This window comes from Muscardinus avellanarius (genome assembly GCF_963383645.1).
Source record: "Muscardinus avellanarius genome assembly, chromosome: 15".
NCBI lineage: Eukaryota > Metazoa > Chordata > Mammalia > Rodentia > Gliridae > Muscardinus > Muscardinus avellanarius.
Genome location: NC_137801.1, coordinates 26,116,478 through 26,134,139, shown reverse-complemented (window position 1 = coordinate 26,134,139; position 17,662 = coordinate 26,116,478).

The following is a 17,662-nucleotide window of genomic DNA, read 5'->3' as shown; positions in this document are numbered from 1 at the left end:
GCTGCCTTCAGGGTCACTACCCAAGTGTCGCCCGAGCCAAGTGCCCATCAGTTGCAAACTACTTTCTCCCAGAGTCCACGCGATCTGCCAGAAAAGAGGTACAGGTCACCCCTAGGGGCCTGGTCAGCCATGATGTCCAGCAGAGGTCTTCAGGTCACTACTCGAGAGTGGCCCGAGCCACGTGCACTCAGATGCACTCTGCCTTCTCTCAGGGCCAACACGACCTGTGAGAGAGAGAACAGCTCCCCAAAAGGGGAGGGGGTCCCGAGCTTTTGCCATCTGACTGGCCGATGCCTGACTGCTTGCAAATCCGTTTGTGGTTAGGGTGACTTTGAGATTCCAAGGAGAATTTGCATAGGACATTTGCAAGTTCTTTGAAGGGTCTTCTTTCAGGAATGCCAGACTTGCTCGGGTGGGTTTGTTGATTAGGAAACTCAAGATGGCTTTGTGAAGCTCTGGCCTTCTTATCTCCTGAGCCTTTGGAATTTCAGGCATTTGTCGCCCCTCAGGAAACTCAGGAAATTAACTTTTTTTCTACCAAGGCCTTTTCCCTATCTGCCTATTTCCTTTCTATCTCCTCAGTTAGATGGGTTTAGAGTCACTCTATCTTTTTCTGTTATCTTGGGCTACTGACTCTGTTTCCAGGTCTGTTACATAATTACTCGTATAGCAGGCATTGCTGGGAATCAAGTTGGTGCTTGATATATATTGAATCACAATGGTTCTCTCACATCTCCTGTACTACTATGTGGTGTCTCTCCTAGCTAAATGAATAACAAGTATAAATAAAATCATTGGGCATGATAGCACCGGGCTGTAGTTCCAGTACTGGGGAGACTGAGACATGAGGATCTCACGTTTAAGGCCAGGTTGGGATATTTAGTGAGAAACTGTTTTAAAATTTAAAAAAATGAATAAAAACAGGCATGAGGGTAGCCAGGCCTGGTGGTACACACTTATAATCTCAGAATTTGAGAGGCAGAGACCGGAGGATCATGGTTTGCGGACAGCCTCAGCTACTTAGGCCCTTCGCAACTCAATGAGACCCTGCTTTAAACAGAAAAAGGACTAAAAAATAGGGTGGGGATACAATGCCCTTGGATCCTATCCCCAGTACCACCTTTGCAACTCAGTGAGGCCCCCAGCAACTGAATCAAACCCTGTTTCAAAATAAAAAATAAGCCGGGCGGACGTGGTGGCACACACTTGTAATCCTAGCATTTGGGAGGCTTGAGACCTGAGGATCGCGGTTCGCAGACAGCATCAGCTACTTAGTGAGGTCCTCTGAAACTTAGTGAGACCCTGTTTCAAAATAAAGAATAAAAAATAGAGCTGGGCGTGGTGGCACATGCTTGTAATCCGCGCTCTTGGGAGGCAGAGACAGGAGGATCACACAGGTTCGAAGCCAGCCGTGCTGGTTTAAGAGACCCTTTTCGAAATGAAATATAAAAAATGGGTCTGGGAGTGTAGCCCAGAGGTAGAAGGGCTTCCAGGAACCCCAGTACCACCACCACACACACACACACACACACACAAAGAATAAAAAATAGGGTGGGGGTGTGTGGCTTGGAAGTCAAATACCCTAGGTTTCATCCCCAAACCAGCAAAAAATAAATAAATAAATAAATAAATAAATAAATAAATAAATAAGCTGGATGTGGTGGTGCATGCTTGTAATACCAGTGCTTGGGAGGCTGATACAGGAGGATTGCACAGGTTCAAAGCCAGCCTTAACTACTTAGTGAGGCTCTCAGCAACTTAGTGAGATCCTGTTTCCAAATAAAGTATGAAATAGGTCTGTGAGTATAGCCCAGAGGTAGAAAAGCCCCTGGGTTCTACCCCAGTACTACAGAAAATAAAAATAAAATATAAAGCCAGGTATGGTGGTTTTATTTGGCTTGGAAAGCTGATATAGGAGGATTGCAGGTTCCAAGGTGATAGGTCAGGTCCTCCCCCCTTCCTCCACAGGAACCTGTAGCAGGGACAGGAGGCAGAAACCTGGAAGCCAGCAGTGGAGATATGAGAATCCAGGTGCCTCGAGACTCCAGGCATTGTGATGCTGACTCCAGAGGTCGCGAGATTATGGATGTCAGAGATAATCAGCATGGTTGCACATGCTTTTGTAAGCCCAGCATTTGGGAGGCTGAGACAGGAGGATTGTGGTTTGTGGAAGCCTCAGTTACTTTGTGAGGCCCTTTGCAACTCAAGACCCTCTTTCAAAATAAATAATAAAGAGCCAGGCATGGTGGCGCACGGTTATAATTCCAGCATTTGGGAGGCTGAGACAGAGGATCTCAATTTGTAGACAGCCTCAGCTACTAATTATTGAGGCCCTTTGCAACTCAGTGAGACTCTGTTTCAAAATAAACAATAAAAATAGGGCTGGGGGTGTATCTTGAAGGTAGAATGCCTCTGGGTTCCATCTCAGGGTGTTGTGAAATAAATAAATAAATAAATAAATAAATAAATAATAAAAATAGGGCTGGAGGCGTAGCTCAGAGGTAGAATGTCCCTGGGTTCCATCTCCAGTACCATAAAAAATAAATAAATAAAATAAAATAAAGCTGGGGGTGTAGCTCAAAGGTACAATGCCCCTGGGTTCAATCATCAGTAACATACACACACACACACACACACACACACACACACACACACACAAGTAAAATGAATAAATAGGGCTGGGAGTGTAGCTCAGAGGTAGAACACTCCTTGATTAAATCCCTAATAGCATATGTATGTGCATACACACATACACACACACACACACACACACACACACACACACACACACATGTGTATGTAGGCTGAGGCTGCATGTCTTACGTGAAACATAGCCACAATGAAAAAGTGAAACTAGCGGGTGTGGTGGCACATGCCTGTAATCTTAGTACTTGAGGGGCTGAGACAGGAGGATCACAGGTTCAAGGACAGTCTTAGCAAATAGTGAAATTCTCATCAACCTAGCTATACTCTGTTCCAAAATAAAAATAAAATAGTGTTGGGAGTGTGGCTGGGAAGTAAAATGCCACTGGGCTTAATATCCAGTGTTACGGTTGGGGAACTACTCCGGGGACCCTGTTGGGCTCCTGGAACGGTTCCCATGAGAGAGAGAGATGTAACCACAGGTTCTTGTTCTGAACTAAGTATAGAAAACTCTAGCGGACTTGGTGGCACGCTGCTTGTAATCCCAGCTCTTGGGAGGCTGAGACAGGAGGATCATACAGGTTTGAACAAGCCTCAGCTACTGAGTGAAGTTCTCAACAACTTAGAGAGACCCTGTTTCCAAATAAAGTATAAAATAGGTTTGGGAGTATAGTCCAGAGGTAGAAAAGCCCCTGGGTTCCATCCTCAGTACCTCAAAACAACAACAAAAAAAACACCTCTAGTCTGAACTCTTTTTTTTTTTTTTTTTTTTTGCGGGTCTGGGGATGGAACCCAGGGGTATTTGACCTCCGAGCTGATAAGTAAAATAAAAAATTAATGCGAGTAAAATAAAAAATAATGTGCGTACGGCGGAGTGTGAAAAACACGAGAGAGGTCCGGTACACATGGCATGTAAAGTTTTAATGGCACGGCTCTCCCGGGGATCAGGGCGAGGCACCGTGGGGCCCGCGCGCCTGTCCGAAGCTTGAGGACGCGGGCTCTCCTTTTCAAGGTATGCATCTCGCGAGATGAGGGTTTACTCGCGGGAACGCCCAATTCTCGCGGGGGGTTTCAGCCCCTCCCTTGCCCGGCAGAGGTCATGTGACACAAAGTCACATGAGTGCAGGACCCAACTTATCATCCCGGCCTTTTGATGGTAGGGATAATGGATGACGATTGGACCCTCTAGCTTCTTCCTGCTGTCAAGGGGCGTCGTCAGGGGCCCCAGGCCGGGAGGAGTCGGGAGTCCAGTCCCCCAGATGGGGGTGAAGGTGGGTGCATAGCTGCAGTGCGAATTGGAGGTTACCCTGGACAGCTTAGTGATGTGTGCTTGAGGAGTCTTGAACAGGCAAGGGCCTTTTCCAAGGGAGCAGTCTGATTGGTAGACGTGGCTTTACCCCACTTCAGGCAGGCTCCTGGAGGTAGTTGTTGTTGCAGTCCTCCACACCTAGGTGGCGCTCCAGAGGGCTGAGCCGCCACCGCCAGCTGAAGGGCAGCTACCAGGGATCTGCTTTTTGGCAAAGTCGGAGTGTACGCTCCATTTCCGCCTGTTTCTCTCTGGAATTAAAACTTAGATGCCATGTTAAGGTTCTGTCAGCTGCGATGGACCTATACTCACAAAGAGCGCGTCCCGGGGCTGGTGTCCGGCAAGAATGGCAACGCAGACTCCCCATGGGCAGAGGGTGTCGCCCCAGCCCCGGCCCGGCGTTTCCCACAGCACCTAGGGCGCGCCCATGCAGGCCGCCCAGCAAAATTGCAGTCTGGCGCGGGCCAATATGGCGACTGTGACATCACCAGGCAGCGACTATGCGCCATCACAAAATGGCAGCTGGCGGGAAAATAAATGGCAGCTGATAGGGGAGAGCATTTGGAGAGATACCAGACTGCTTATAAAAGTTCCTAACTATTCCTGGGCCACCACAACCCATTTCCCAACTTGTATCAAGGCAGACAGGCTCTCAGGGCATCTGCTAGTATAAAGGTTCGACTTCCCATAATTGGTTCACGGGTGGAAACAAAGAACAGGAAATGGGCATCCCCGATTTCCCTGCTCAATCGTTCGGAAACGGAGGTTAAGAGATAGGGAAGAACGTCTTCATTCCTTCTCAAAACCGGAGGATGACCTGGTCATCCGCAGGGTGGTCCCAGTGGACCAGGGGACAATGGGTCACCAAGCGCTTGGATTTTGGGGTCCCAGTGGACCGGAAGACCCAAGTCCGGAACCCGCTAACCAAGGGAAGGAGGCAGTTTACCGGAGTGAAGTGTTGCCAGCCAGTGCTGGCTGCGACAGAAGCGCTGAGAAGCTGCTGGGGGTGCAGTGGAGCTGGGGCACGCAGATGCTGGTGGCTGGTGTGGATGGCACTGACGGCTGGCGCAGGCGGGATCAAACGGTGGCACGCAGGTGGCATGGCTTGCCGGGTTTGTGGCGTGGAGACAAAATGGCTTCCAGGCATGCGGCAGTCGCTGAGGCTGGGCCCCGAGGAGCACCACCAGTGAGCCTGGCTTGGGCGGGCGAAACGGAGCAGCAGCAGCGAGTAGAGCTACGCCTGGCGCGGGTGACTGTGGCGGACACCGAAGCCGGCTATGCGCCACCCAATGAGCCTGGCTCGGGGCGGGCGGGGCAAATCGGCCAGAGGTCCCGGTGGTGACTGGAGCGCCGAGCTGGAACGGCGGTTTTAGGAGGTCCAAGCAGCAGGCAGAGTTCCTGGCCCGTGCAGGAGGTCGGCAAGCAGAGCAGGTGCCAGCATCACCCAAGGAGCCTAGCTCCGGGCGGGTGGAACTGGCAGCCTGGCGGCCGGCGGAGCCTACACGCCCCGGCGGTGGTGGCTGCGGCCGCGGTGGCAGTGGAAGATGGCCGTCGGCACTCCAGAAGAGAGCACGTGGGCAGGAAAAGATGGCCACTGGCTCTCAGCAGAGCGCAGGGCCGGAATGATGGCTGCAGACTCTCAGTAGAGTGCGGGATCAGAAAGATGGCCACCGGCTCTCAGCAGAGCGTGGGGCCGAAAAGATGGCCGTGAGCTCTCAGCAGAGCTCGGGGCTGGAAAGATGGCCGCGGACTCTCAGCAGAGCCCGGGGCGGGAAGAAGGCCTCCGGCTCTCCCGGAGAGCGCGGGGCTGGGGAAGAAGGCTTACGGTCCGGGTAGGCACGGGGCGGCAGCGGCGGCAGTGGTGGGAGCAACGCCTGCAAGCGCAGCGCTGGTGTGGGACCTCACAGTCGAGCTGCTGGCGGGTCGGAGAGTCCGGGGCTCAAAAAGAGAGTAAAAATAAAAAGAGAAAACAGAAAAAAAAAAAGGAAAAAAATGGGGAGGGACCCAAGAGTTCTCCCGGTTCAGCACAAAATGATAAGTAAAATAAAAAATTAATGCGAGTAAAATAAAAATAATGTGCGTACGGCGGAGTGTGAAAAACACGAGAGAGATCCAGTACACATGGCATGTAAAGTTTTAATGGCACGGCTCTCCCGGGGATCAGGGCGAGGCACCGTGGGGCCCGCGTGCCTGTCCGAAGCTTGAGGACGCGGGCTCTCCTTTTCAAGGTATGCATCTCGCGAGATGAGGGTTTACTCGCGGGAACGTCCAATTCTCGCGGGGGTTTCAGCCCCTCCCTTGCCCGGCAGAGGTCATGTGACACAAAGTCACATGAGTGCAGGACCCAACTTATCACGAGCTACACCCCCTGCCCTGGATTTTTATTCTTTTTTTTTTTTTTTTTTTTTTTTTTTTTATTTTATTGGTGCACTGTATTCATACATCATAGTGGGATACAAACTTTTGTAGACATACATGCACACATCGCCCAGTCAGCCCCCACCCGATCCCCACCCCATTCCCTCCCCATCCCTCCTTCCCATGCTTGGCTTAGTGGTTGACATCTAGTATTATAGCAATTTATCCAAAATTAAAAATGATAATCTCACATAACAGTTTCATTTGTCTGATGCCAAGCTTTTGATGATTTAAAGATAACATTTCAATATTACTTTTTGCTTTCTTTCTTACCAGAGCATATTTTTTTCTGTTTTTTTGGTGAAACTATCATATTTATATATTCATTTTTCAGAAAAAAATCTATCCTAATATGGAATATGAATTCTAGATACCCAAAACGATCTTGAAAAAGAACAAAGCTAGCAGATATATATTTTCTGATTTCAAACCATATAAAGCTACAATAATTGAAACAGTGTAGTACTGTTCTAAAGGCAGATATATAAACCATTGGAGTTAAATACAAGCCTAGAGCTAAATTCTTCCCTATATTGTCAAGTTATTTTTGACAAGGTTTCCACGAACATTTGGTGGTGGAAATAATAATCTTTTAACTAAATATTGTTGAAAAATAATAATTACATGGAAAAGAATAAAATTGGACCCTTACCTAATCCCATATACAAGTATTAACTCAAAATAGATAAAAGACCTAAATATAAATCTTAAGACTATAAACTTTTAGAAGAAAATCTGGGTCATAAAACCTCACAACATTGAAATTGGCAGTGATTTCTTGGATATGATTTCAATGGCACAGGAAACAGAAGAATATACAAACTCCCTAAAAAATAAAAAAAAATATTGTATATCCAAAGACAATGTAAACAGAGTTAAAAGTTACTAATAGAATTGGATAAAATATTTCCAAATGCTATATCTGAAGGTATATTAATATTCTAACTAGAAATCCTAAAAATTAACAACAATAAAGGCAAACAATACAATTTAGAGATAGGTAAAAGACTAACATAAATAATGAATCTCCACAGATAACCAATCTTAGTTGTCTGTTGGATGGAAAATCTTGTTTCTCTGGTTCTGGTGAGTGTTACCTATTTCTTCTTTGTAGTTAATCTCTTTGAGTATTTTCTCTAGCGCTGGTTTTGAAGACATAAATTCCTTCAGTTTCTGTTTTTCATGGAAGCTTCTTATTTCTCCATCTAATTTGATAGAAAGTTTTGCTGGATAGGAAATTTTTGGCTGGAAGTTGTTTTCTTTCAGAGTTTGGAATATGTTACTCCAAGCCCTTCTGGCTCTCATGACTTGGTTTGGGAAGTCTGGAGTGATTCTAATTGGTTTGCCTCTGAATGTCACTTGGCCCTTTGTTTTTGTTGCCTTTAAGATTCTCTGCTTGGCTTCCACATTGGTCATTTTGACAATTATGTGGCGTGGGGATCCTCTTCTCCGATCCTGTCTAAAGGGAGTTCTATAAGTTTCCTGGACCTGTGTATCAACCTCTTGCTTTACGTTTGGAAAATTTTCTGCTATTACTTCCTTGAAGAGATTGTTGATCCCTTTGGTATCACTTTCTTTTCCCTCCTCTATTCCAATTATTCTTAGGTTAGCTCTCTTAAGATGGGCCCATATTTCTTCAATGTCAGATTCCTGCTGTCGGATATTTTTTCCCGAGATTAGAAACCATGCGTTCATTTTTGGATTGCTCATCTTCTAAGAGCGAGATTCTGTTCTCCATGTGGTCTAATCGGTTGTTTGTGCTTTGAATTGAGGCCTTTACTTCATTAATTGCATCCTTTATCTCTTTTTGGCTCTCTCTGAGTTCTTTTCGAAGCACCTCTATTATTTCTACAGTTATTTTCCTGATTTGATCTTCTAGAAATCTCTGATTTTCTGTTTTATCAGGTTCTGATGTTGTGGGGTTGTGGGCGGCATTCATTGCTCCAGTATTATTCCTCTTTCCCATGATTTCGGATGTTTGTGCCTTCTCTGGGTTCTTCCCTTGGGTCACTATAACTTCACTTAAGGTGTTCTGGATCTCGAGTCAGTAGTATCTCAGACCTCACTACTCCTTTACTGGGTTTTATCACAGAGTCTCTGACCCAGGGAGTCAATAGAGGCTGCTTTAAACTATGGGGGGTGCCAGGTTGCACGTTCTCCTATGGTGTGGTATCTCTGCCACCACCACTCCCTCACTGGGTACAGTGAGTACCTCAGTGAGGTACAGTACTGGGATTTCTCCTCTGTGGCCCACAATTTGACTCACTGTTCTTGAGTACGCAGATGTAGCTGTGCTGGATTCGGCGAATTCACTGCTGCTGCCGCCGCCGGTGGCAATATGGCGCCGCGGCCACGCCCTCGGCCATGAGGCTGGCGTATTTTTTCTTCTCTGGTTTTTATTTCCACTCTGAATCCCTGCAGCGTGGGCTGAGCTCAGCCACTGGGAGCTTTAAATCCTCTCTGCGCCGAAAGATCCCGCCTGGCTGTTCCGCAGCGGCTCACCTCGGCTTGCTGTAGCCATCCGATGAGTTCACCGCTGCCGCCGGCAGTATGGCGCTGCTGCCGCGTCCTCGGGCGCGTGTGTCTCCTCTGTGGCCCTGAGCTCTGTTCTCAGTCAGCTTTCTCTCTGGAGCCTGGTGGTTTTTTTGTTTTTCTGTTGATGGTGTTTTCTGGCTATGAAAGGCGCTGGTTTTGTGGTAATGGAAATTGGTTGTTAGCAGGGCTCTTAAGCCCCGCTTTTCTCGGTCGCCATCTTCCCGGAAGTCGATTTTTATTCTTTATTTTGAAACAGGGTCTCACTAAGTTGCAGAGAGCCTCACTAAGTAGCTGAGGCTGTCTGTGAACCGTGATCCTCCAGTCTCAGCCTCCTAAATGCATGCGCCACCACGCCCTGCTTTAGTCTGAACTCTTGCTGGAAGCTTAAATGTCTTTATTATTACAAAGATAGAATATAGATTAACACAGCCCTATACCCAGGGTAGTATGGGGAGGGGGTGACTTTAAAAGAAGTAACTGGAAGCTTCTGGACCCAGAGTATTTTATGCCAATAATCTTCTGACCCAACTACATCTGCCCCCTCTGGGGCCAGTTTTTTGGATGTGAGGATTCCTGTAGGTCTGTCCTGTTTTTCGTACAGATCCCAAGCCTTTTGTTACACACCAAAATGTGTTACTTGATCATATGACTCTGGGATGTCTTTAAGGTTTATCAAATCCTCCCACATCCTTGGGAAATCTTATCTTTACAATGAAAAAGTGTCCTGGGTCTCTCTGTTGTCTTGCTAATCACCCTTGGTGTTTGGAATTCTGCAGCAATTTCCCTGAAGCTCCTGGCTTTTTTTTTTTTTTTTTCCTACTGAAGATATATTTTGAAAATTGAAAATATTTCCAAATACTGGTACATTAATACAGTTTGAAGCCTCTTCCCAATACTGGTACACCCAGCACCACAAAAACAAATAAACTAAGACTGAAACACATCCCCTGATAGATAAGGTAGCTGTTAATTGAAGGGTCTGAGAATTGCCCACTAACCCAAATATCGAAGGACTCACAAGAGATGTAAAATGCAAGCGAGGTTTATTGTGCTGCAGCTGTCCCAGCTAGCAGCTGTCCCGGCTAGCCAGGGGTCGAGACCAAGACACCATGGCCGAGGTTCGACCCTCCCCACTCCACGCTCTGAATTTTATAACCCTAGGAGGGAGTGGTTACACACGAGGGAGTGGTTACACACGTCAGAGCCCGCCAACCTTAGAATACAACCAATCAGATACAAGGACAAACAAGTACAACCAATAATTTTAAAACATGCATCCACACACCTCAGAGCCTGCTCTGCCTTTCCCACCCACCTTGGCTGGGCCAGGCTTATCTCTGCACTGAATAATCTGCCTGGAGAGCAGATTAGCCTGGCCTTGTTTGCTGATCTAGCTCAGAGATATGGGGATGGGGTCCCATTTACAAAGACCTTGGCTGGCAAGCTGGAGATTAGAGGCTTTGACCTTGTGGGTCCCCTACCCTCGTCCTTGAATCCTGCAACCTGGGCAGCTGGGCTTATGGATCTTCATTCTATTTCCAATCCTACCTTACTTCTATATCTTAACTCTATATTTTAATACCTTATTTCTAATCCTAATATGGAAGAAGACTTCTCTAGTTAACCTCTCATACTGGGGGGGGAAAGCGCTTCTTCCAGCCTGCTTTCCAGCACCCCTACATTAATCAGCTCTATCTGGTCTTTACCTTTCAGAAACCGAGGGCCTCACGTTGGCAGATTCCCCCCCCCCCAAGTTTTCAGGCCAGGTGAGGTAGTATGTACCCGTCTTCCCAATACTTAGGAGGCTGAGCCAGGGGCATTGCTTGAGCCCAGGTTTTGGAGATTACCTTGAAAAACAAAGCAAGGAAGGTCTGTCTGAAAAATAAAGTGTTAAAAAGTTTTCAAGAGAAATCAAATTCTGAATTTTTATGAGAAATACATTGGCTAGGCGATACGGGCTTAAAATTTTAAGACCAACCAACCAGTCAAAACCAAAACTCTGAGTCACCCATTGGAGATTCTCTGCACTGTACTTGTTAGTTTAGTGATAGTGAATGAGGTCATGGTTCTAAATAGTAGGTGTGAGGATAAATTGTTACCTGACCTGCTCAACTTGATTATTGAGGCTCTGATGCTATGGAAGCACAGTAGATTCAGTAAATTCAGAAGTGTGTGTGTGTGTGTGTGTGTGTGTGTGTGTGTGTGTGTGTCTGTTACTGGGGATTGAACTCAGGAGTCTTCTACCTCTGAGCTATACTTACAGCCCTTTTTGTTACAGATTGGGAAACTGTCCCCAGGGATCTTGTTAGACCCCTGGGAATAATTTCCCGAAAACTTCCCAAAGAAACAACAACAACAACAAAAAAAAAAACCAAAAACAAAAACAAAAACAGAAAAACAGAAAAAGAGGAAAAGAGGAAAAGATAGAAATACAGAGGATAGGTACAGCTCCATAGTAGACTGGCATGGAGGGGTGACTCGAATAAATACACCAAAGGGATCACACATGGACCAGACTTTTTATACCCATGACCTCCATCTTGTTTACGTAATTCTGTACCTCCCCTTAACCCTGTAAGGAAACTTCTCCCAGCCAGGTTGGCAAGGTGTCTCCATTCACGACGGGTAAGGTCAAACCTTGCTCCATCCTCCCTAGATCATCATGTAGATCTGTCTTTAGATAGAGAAATCCTAGTTTTCCTTTCCTAAGATATCTGTCTTTAGATAGAGAAAGCCTAATTCTCCTCTCCTATTGATTTGTTAATTACTTTTAGCTAGGTTAATTTACATTGGAATAGTTGCCTGCTTTTGGGGAGAAACCAAGTCCTTGCACAGATTTACCCCTCACCCAATTTTTGAAATATATTAATAATCATAGCTTTCTCAAATCTTCCTAGGCCATTCCCAATACTGGTACACTTTTTAAATTTTTGTTTGGGAACAGGGTTTTGCTAGGCTGCTGAGAGTCTTGTTACAGTGCCGAGCCTGTCCTCTAACTTGTGATCCTTCTGTCTTAGCCTACCAAGTATTGAGATTAAAAGTGTGCGCCGACGGGCGTGGTGGCGCATGCTTGTAATCCCTGTGCTTGGGAGGCGGAAACAGGAGGATCGCGCTGGTTCGGAGCCAGCCTCGCTGGTTTAAGAGACTCTGTTTCCACATAAAAATGTTAAAAAATAGGTCTGGGAGTGTAGCCCGTGGGAGTGTATACCGGAGGTAGAAGGGCTTCCAGGAACCCCAGTACCACCAAAAAAAAAAAAAAAAGTGTGCGCCACCATGCTTGGCTTAATACATAATTTTTTTTTTTCAGGCTAGAGATTGAATCCAGGACCTTGTGCATGCTAGGCAAGGACTTTGCCACTGAGCTACAAACTCCAGCCTTCTTTTTTTTTTTTTTTTTTTTTTTTTTTTTTTTTTGCGGATCTGAGGATGGAACCCAGGGGCATTTGACCTCTGAGCTAAACCCCCTGCCCTTTTTAAAAATTCTTTATTTTGAAACCAGGTCTCACTGAAGTTGCACAGGGCCTCACTAAGTAGCTGAGGCTGTCCCCGAACCATGATCCTCCCCGGTGTCAGCCTCCTAAATGCTAGGATTACAAGCGTGTGCCACCACGCCTGGGTTATTTTTATTTTTTTAATTTATTTATTTAGTTTTGGTACTGAGGATGGAACTCAGGGTCATTCTACCTCCAACCGACATGCCCAGCCCTATTTTTTATTCTTTATTTTGAAACAGGGTCTAACTGAGTTGCAGAGGACCTTACTAAGTAGCTGAGGCTGGCCGTGAAACTGGATCCTTGTGTCTCAGCTTCAAAATGCTGGGATTACAAGCATGCATCACCACACCTGCTTATTTTTATTCATTCATTTTTTTTCTTGTGGTACTGAGATGGAACCCCAGGGCATTCTACCTCTGAGCTAAACTCCCAGCCCTATTCTTTATTCTTTATTTTGAAACGGGGTCTCACTAAGTTGTGGAGGGCCTCACTAAGTAGCTGAGGCTGTCTGCGAACTGCCGTCCTCCGGTCTCAGCCTCCTGAATGCTGGGATTACAAGCATGTGCCACCAGGTTCAGCTATCCTTTGTCCTTTTTAATTTTTTTTTTAAACAGAGTCGAGTGTAGTGAGGATGCTGAAACTATCCTTGACCTGTGATCATCCTATCTTAGCCTCTCAAGTACTTGTATTACAGGTAAGTGTCACCACACCTAGCTTGCTTATTTATTTATTTATTTATTTATTTATTTATTTATTTATTTTGGTACTGTTATTGAATCCAGGGGTGTTTAACCTGTAAGCTTGACTCCCAGTCCTTTTTATTTTTATTTATTTTTTTGTGTGTGGGTCTGGGGATGGAACCCAGAGACATTTGACCTCCGAACTACATCCCCTGCCCTATTTTTTATTCTTTATTTTGAAACAGGGTCTCATAAGTTGCAGAGAGCCTCACTAAGTAGCTGAGACTGACTGCAAACCGCGATCCTCCAGTCTCAGCCTCCTGAATGCTGAGATTACAAGTGTGTGCCACCACGCCCGGCTCTACTTTTTATTTTGAAACAGGGTCTCGAAGCTGGCCTTGAAAATGCAATTCTCTTGTCTCTGCCTGTCAAGTAGTCAGATTGCAAGGGCGCACAACCATGCTCTGCTCTATGTATTTATTTTTTTGTGGTGCTGGGGATTGAACCTAGGGGCATTCTACCTCTGAGCTATACTTGCAGCCCTATTTTTTTTTTTTGTGTGTGTGTGAGTGTGTGTGTGTGTGTGTGTGTGTGTGTGTGTGTGTGTGTGTGTTACTGAGGATGAAACTCATAGGCATTTCACCTCCAAGTTACACCCCCAGCCCTATTTTTTATTTTTATTTTTTGCAACTCACTGTGTTAAAAGGGACCTCACTAAGTAGCTAAGGCTCTCTGCAAACCGTGATCCTTCTGTCAGCCTCCCAAATGCTGGTGTTACAGGTATGTGCCACCCCACTGGGCTCTGCAGCCCTATTTTTAATTAATTAACTAATTTTATTATTATTATTATTTTTTGCGGTACTGTGGATGGAATCCAGGGGTATTCTACTTATGAGCTATACCCCTAGTCCTATTTTTTATTCTTTTGTGTGTGTGTGTGTGTGTGTGTGTGTGTGTGTGTGTGTGGTACTGGGGGTGGAATCCAGGGGATTTTCTACCTCTGGGCTTTACTTCTAAACCTTTTAAAAAAATACTTTATTTGGAAACAGGGTCTCACTAAGTAGCTGAGGCTGGCTTGGAAGCTGTGAGATCCTCCCGTCTCAGACTCCCAAGCATGAGGATTACAAGCGTGTGCCACCATGCCCACCTCTATTTTTAATTCTTTATTTTGAAACAGGGTCTCACTGAGTTGCAACAGGCCTAAGTAGTAGCTGAAGCTGTCTGCAAACCACAATTCTCCTGTCTCAGCCTCCCAAATGCTGGGATTACAAGCATGAGCCACCACGTCTGGCTCCTCCAACAAAACCTAGAGGCATTCTTACCTCTGAGCTACACCCCAAGCCCTATTTTTCCTTCTTTCTTTCTTTTTTCTTTCTCCCTCCCTTCCTTCCTTCCTTCCTTCCTTCCTTCCTTCCTTCCTTTCTTTGTCTTTTGTTTTCTCTTTTCCCCCCTTCTTTCTTTTTGTGGTACTGGGGGTGCAACCCAAGAGCTTTTCTACTTCTGGGCTATACTCCCAGACCTATTTTTATATTTATTTGGAAACAGGGTCTCACTAAGTTGCTGAGAATCTCACTAAGTAGCTGAGGCTGGCTTTGAACCTGTGTGATCCTCCTGTCTCAGCCTCCCAAACGCGGGGATTACAAGCGTGGGCCACAACTACCACCTCTATTTTTCTTTATTTTGAAACAGGGTCTCACTGAGTTGCCAAGGGCCTAAGTACCTGAGACTGTCCTTGAACTCAACTTGGATCCTCCTGTTTCAGCCTCCCAAATGCTGAAATTACAAGTGTGAGCCACCAAGGGGCTCCACAGCCCTATTTTTAACTCTATTTTGAAACAGTGTCTCTCTGAGTTGCAAAGGGTCTTGCTAAGTTCTGAGACTGTCTGGGAACTGCCTTCTTCCTGTCTCAGTCTCCCAAATGCTGGGATTACAGGGGTGCGCCATCACACCTCGCTTAATTAAGTAATTAATTAGTTTGGTACTGGGCACCGAACCCAGGCGCATTCTACATCTGAGCAACCCTCAGCCTTATTATTTTTTATATTTTATTTACTTTTTTTTGCGGTATTGGGGATGGAACCCAGGGGTATTCTACCTCTGAGCTACACCCTCAGCCCTATTTTTTTTTTTCTTTATTTTGAAACAGGGTCTCCCGGAGTTGTAAAAGGCCTCACTAAATAGCCGAAGCTGTCTGTGAACGGCGATCCTCCTGTCTCAGCTTCCCAAATGCTGGGATTACAAGGGTGTGCCATCACATCTGGCTTATTTTTTATTTTGAAACAGGGTTTCAGTATGTTACAGAGGGCCTCACAAGTTGCTGAGGCTGGCCCAGAACCTGGGATTCTCCTTTCTTAGCCCTCCAAATATTGATATTTCAGATTTGCGCCATCAGACCCAGCCAGGGGCATTCTACTTCTGAGCTATACCACCAGTCTTATTTTATTTTTTTGTTTTGTGTGTGTGGTACTGGGGATTGAGCCCAGAGGCACTCTACCTCTGAGCTACATCCCTAGCCTGGTTTTATTTCTAATTTGGGAATAGGGTCCCAAATTTAAGTTGCGGAGGGCCTTGCTAAATTGCTGAGGTTGGCTTCAAATCTGTGATCCTCCTGTCTCAGCCTCCCAAGTACTGGAATTACAAGCATGTGCCACCCTGTCTGGACACACATAATTTGTGTGTAGTATTGGGGATTGAACCCATGTGCATTCTACCTGAGCTATACCCCCAACCCTATTTTATGTTTTATTTTACAGGGTCTCATTGAGTTGCAGAGGACCTCACTAAATTGCTGAGGCTGTTCTGGAACCTGCAATCCTTCTGTTTTAGCCTTCTAAGTACTGGGATTACAAGTATGCACAATTACACCCAGAAACCCTGTTTCAGAATAAAAAATAAAATAGGGCTGGAGGTAGAGATTGGAGGTAGAATGACCTTGAGTCTAATCCCCAGTATATATATATATATATATATATATATATATATATATATATATATATATAATTTATTTATTTATTTTGTGTGGGGTCCTGGGGATGGAACCCAGGGGCTTTTCTACCTCTGGGCTATACTCCCAGACCTATTTTATACTTTATTTGGAAACAGGGTCTCACTAAGTTGCTGAGAGCCTATGTAGCTGAGGCTGGCTTTGAACCTGTGCGATCCTCTTGTCTCAGCCTCCCAAGCGCTAGGATTATAAGTGTGCACCACCATGTGCAGCTCCACCATTAAAAAAAATATAAAGCCAGGCCAGGCAAGGTGGTGTCAAAAGAAAAGAAAAGAAAAGAAAAGAAAAGAAAAGGAAGGTGGGAGGTGAGAGAGAGAGAGAGTCCAGCTAAATTGCAGAGGGCCTTTGTAAATTGCTGAGGCTGGCTGTGAATCTGTGATCCTCTTGTACTTGGGAGGCTGACAGGAGGATCTCAAGTTTGAGGCCTGCTTCAGCAATTTAGTGAAGCCCTTCTGAACTTAGTGAAAACTTGTTTCAAAATAAAAAATAAGTGTAAAATAGGAGCCAGGCCAGGCGTGGTGGTGCATGGTTGTAATCACACCATTTGGGAGGCTGAGACCAAAGGATATCAGTTTGCAGCCAGCCGCAGGTACTTAGGCCCTTTGCAACTCAGTGAGACCCTGTTTCAAAATAAAGAATAAAAAATAGGGCAGGTGTGTGTGTGTGGCTCGGAGGTAGAATGCCCCTGGGTTCCATCCCCAGTACCTAAAATAAAATAGGAGTTAGGCCCGGTGTCATACACTTGTAATCCCAGTACATGGGAGGCTGATACAAGAGGATTACAGGTTCAAGTATACTCTCAGCAGGTAGTAAGATTCTCACCAATCTAGCAAGACCCTGTTAACAAAATAAAAATAAAATAGGGATGGGAGTGTAGCTCATTAGTAGAATGCCTCTGGGTTCCATCTCCATGACTGCACACATAAATATATAAAATAAAAAAATAAAATAGGGAGGGTTGTAGCTCAGCAGGAGTTCAATCTCCAATATCACATTAAAAAAAAAAAGAGGTATAAGAGGCAGATAGATTGTCCTTTCACTTACTCCTGTAATAGGGATTGAGTGCAGGGCAGTTAACCACTAAGTTATATTCCCAGCCCATTTTTAAGTTTTTGAAACAGGGTCTCACTAAATTGCTAAGGCTGGCCTGGAACTTCCCATCCTCCTGCCTCTGCTTAAGGAATAGTTGGGATTACAGGTGTGTGCCAGTAAACCTGACAATCTTTTGCCTTAAAAAAAAATATTGGGAAACCAGGCAAGGTGGCACATGCTTGTAATCCCAGCATTTGGGAGGCTGAGACAGGAGGATCGCCATTCAATGACAGCCTCAACTATTACTTAGGCCCTTTGCAACTCAGTGAGACCCTGTTTCAAAATAAAGAATAAAAAATGGAGCTGGGGGTGTAGCTTGGAAGTAGAATGACCCTGGGTTCCATTCTCCAGTACTACCAAAAAAAAAAAAAAAAAAAAAAAAAAAGAATTAAAAACTAGGGTTGGAGGTGTAGCTTGGAGGTAAAATCCCCTGGGTTCCATCTCCAGTACTGAAAAAAAAGAAAAGGTGGGGGGCGTGGTGGCTCAGGCC